We start from the raw sequence: 3765 nt of genomic DNA on the forward strand, positions 1-3765 counted from the left end.
GCTGGGGAGCGGTCATGAGTGGCCGCTCTGCCCAGGGTCTGTGGGAAGGCCATCATCTCTTTTGGCACATCAACTGCCTGGAAATGCTGGCCGTGTTTCGAGCTCTGACACACTTCCTTCCAGACCTAAGGGGGCATCATGTGCTTGTCCGCACAGACAACACATTGGTGGTCTCCTACATCAGTCGGCAGGGGGGTCTGCATTCGCGCCCCTTGTACAAGCTGGCGCGCCAGATCCTTCTGTGGGCTCAGGGGAAGCTCCTCTCTCTAAGAGCAGTTTATATCCCTGGGTATCTTAAATCAGGGGACAAATATCCTGTCGAGACAGGGGCTGAGGCCCGGGGGATGGAGGCTCATTTGGAGGGAATTTGGCCAGGCAGAAGTGGATCTATTTGCGTCGCAGGAAACGACACACTGTCCACTCTGGTTCTCCCTCACGCGTCCAGCTCCACTGGGGCTGGATGCCATGGTGCAGACATGGCCGTGGCTTCGTCTGTACGCTTTTCCCCCGATCGCACTGCTCCCGGGAGTTCGAGTTTCTGCAGGAGCGATTCTCCGCTGGGTTATCTCCCTCCACTCTGAAGGTATAGACCTTTTTCTTCACTTGTCCATGGAGGGTGCCATAGCGGCGAGTGACTTCCTGTAGGATGCTTCGAACTTCCATTTAATAATTGTCATAAATTAGCGGTTATGGTGAATCGTGGAAGCTCTGGGAAATTTTGTGCTGTTAAAGGCTGTCACAACAGCTACAGAAAGCTCAACAATTTTCTTGATCAAGAGTGTTATGAACACAAGCCAACAATAAGACCAGAATGTAAATGCCCAAGACCTTTTAAATTGCACAAGATGCCATCCGACGACGAGGGTAAAAGACAATGGCTCGCAGCACTTAATTTGAAATGTCCGCCCCGTAACGTCCATGTATGCTCATTCCACTTTCTGGACAGACAACCAACGACAGAAAATCCATATCCCGAACTTTGGCTTGGATATGATTGTCCATTAAGAAAGACGAGAAGACGACGAACTTGTCCGGACAAAGGTGAGATTATTCACTAACTTTACATTATTTACACGGCTAACGTGCTATTAGGTTTGCACAATTAAATGAAATGCAGCTTATGATACAGTCTTTTCAGTATGTCTGGACGACCAAGTTCTTATGATGTGTGCTTAAACATCTTTAAGAAACCAGCATTTCATTCAGCATTTAAGTATATCTATTACGTATAATAAATATATATAAACAAAATGTTGTTGCAGTATTTTCACTGTCTGATTCAAATAGGATAATCACAAGTGAAGTCTGATTTATTTAACATCTCTATAGAATCGGCTCTTTAAGTGAATTATTCCGACTCATGTGTTATGTTGGTTTTATTCAGCATGATTAATCTTTTATACGAGTCTGACTTTAATTCAAATTTGAACTTTGAGAGTGCCAACGTTAAATCCAAGATTCTTTGTTTTTACTCTGTTTTTACTCATTCCCCTTTAGTCAAAGAGGTCTGAGTTTATTCTTGTAAAGTGTTTACCCAAGTGTGCACACTCTCTTAAATATTGACTAAATATTTTGGCAGCAGAGTGTGGTCTGTCTGATCATTTTACCAGCTGCAACAGTATAGGACCTTAAGGCCTGATTTTACAGACAGGGCTTAGACTAAGCCAGGTTTAGGCCATAGTTCAATTTATTTTTCAAATTTATTTGAGAAACCGGGGGGTAAATGTTCACCATATTGCAGCTCAAATCCCAACATTTAACAAAATAATACATAAAGGTTTTGTTCATTAACTCATTTTGGTTTACAAAATGTGGAAAGTCAGCATTCTGTCTTTCATACAATGCCAATTACAAGTGTATTAGTGCTAGAGTAAAATTTTAAAATAAAAATTTTCTGTGGCTCAGTGGTAGAGCATTGCGTTAGCAGCGCTAAATATTGTGGGTTCGGTCCCAGGGAACACACATACTGGTAAAAAATGTATAGCCTGAATTAGGATAAAAGCGTCTGCTAAATGCATTAATTTAATCTTAATTTAAACTAAAATTCTAATTAAAAAAATTACTTTATTCATTTTTAGTAATTAACAATTAAAAAAAAAAAAATCAAATATAACAATGACCCTTTTTGAAATAGAAACTCACCCTGTACCATATAATAACCCAGCTAATTTTAGATGCTTCACTGTATAATGCCTTGTCTGTATTTACAGGAGTTGGTGTTTACCAAGAGCACCCTGGAATGGATGAACTGAGACCTGTAGAAGAGAGTCTTGCATCTGTCCCCAGTCCCAAGCAATCAGATGTTGATGACCACAGCTGTACATCTAAAATGTTGCCTCTGTTGGAACACAGTCGGAAGACCACATCTTCGAGGAGCATTGTTACATCAAGAGACAACACATTGTAACTTATGTAAACCAGTCAACGCAGTGCGATACATTCAAGCCTCCTACTCTGATGAACGACTATGACTCAAATCTGTACACCGGGCTCCCTCTCCACACATTTCATACCCTTGTAGCTGTTTTGCGTCCCCTTGAGAATCTGGCTTACCAGACCGAAATTGAACAGCAAATCTTGCTCACACTAATGAAGGTGAAATTAAACCTATTAATAGAAGATCTAGCAATTCGATTCCGTATATCAGTGAGTAAAGTGAGCAGGATAATTTCTTTTTGGATTGACACCATGGCTGCAGTCTTGAAGGATCTGATACCATGGCTCCCCAAAAAAAAATCAGGGCCACAACACCAGAGGCATACAAGCAACATTATCCCAATGTTACCCATATCTTAGACTGCAGTGAAAGTGAAGTCCAAAGACCAGGGAACCTAGACTCAAGGTCAGAATCGTACATCCACTACTATGCTTGCAACACTATCAAGTATTTAGTGGCTATTGCACCATGTGGTCTAGTGATGTTTATATCTGCAGCATATGGGGGATGCTGTAGTGACAAATGTATCACATGTGATTCTGGCATTCTTGAATATCTCCATCCAGGAGATGAAGTGATGGTGGACAGGGTTTTTTTGATTAGAGACTTGTTGTTTGAAAGACAAGTCAATATGATAATTCCTCACTTCGCCAACAAAACGCAGCTGACAGAAGGAAAAGTCACATGTAGCCGCAGGATTGCAAATGTAAGGATACATGTTGAACGTGCAATTAGGAGACTGAAAGTATACAAGGTGTTATCACAAACCTTGCCTATCACCCTTATGCCAAAGATAGATACAATTCTGCGTATATGTGCAGCTTTAGTGAATTTGCGTGATCTGATCTGTCAAGCAGATAATTAAGTTATTTTAAAAATTGTATTTTGTCTTCAGTTACTCACCCTCATGTTGGTCCAAACCTGTATGAGGTTTTTTTTCTTCTATTGGACACAAAAGATTATTTATTTTGGAGAATGTTGGTAACCACACAGTTGAGGGTAACCAATGACTTCCATAGTCTTTTTTTTCCACTATGGCTACCGTCAACTGTCCGGTTAACAACATTCTCCAAAATACCTTATTTTGTGTTCAACAGAAGAAAAAAAACTCATACAGGTTTGGACTGACATGAGGGTGAGTAAATAATGACAATTTTCATTTTTGGATGAATTTTAATTTAATGCTCAGACTGCTGCATTAGTCATGTACATATGTATATATGTTTAATAACAATACTTGACATTTGTAATTCTAAAAAAATCCATCTCACTATGTTTTCTATTTCCTTGTACTATGTACATATATACACTTTAATCTAATAAAAAAA

The 3765-nt window shown here is 40.0% G+C and overlaps 1 pseudogene; it reads left to right on the forward strand.

Annotated features, from left to right (window-relative positions):
- The first annotated feature begins 2529 nt into the window (after window positions 1–2529).
- On the forward strand, window positions 2530–3302 carry LOC107549715 (uncharacterized; annotated as a pseudogene).
- The last annotated feature ends 463 nt before the right edge of the window (window positions 3303–3765 follow it).

Source organism: Sinocyclocheilus grahami, unplaced genomic scaffold (genome assembly GCF_001515645.1).
Source record: "Sinocyclocheilus grahami isolate Dianchi unplaced genomic scaffold, SAMN03320097.WGS_v1.1 scaffold379.1, whole genome shotgun sequence".
Classification (NCBI taxonomy): Eukaryota; Metazoa; Chordata; class Actinopteri; order Cypriniformes; family Cyprinidae; genus Sinocyclocheilus; species Sinocyclocheilus grahami.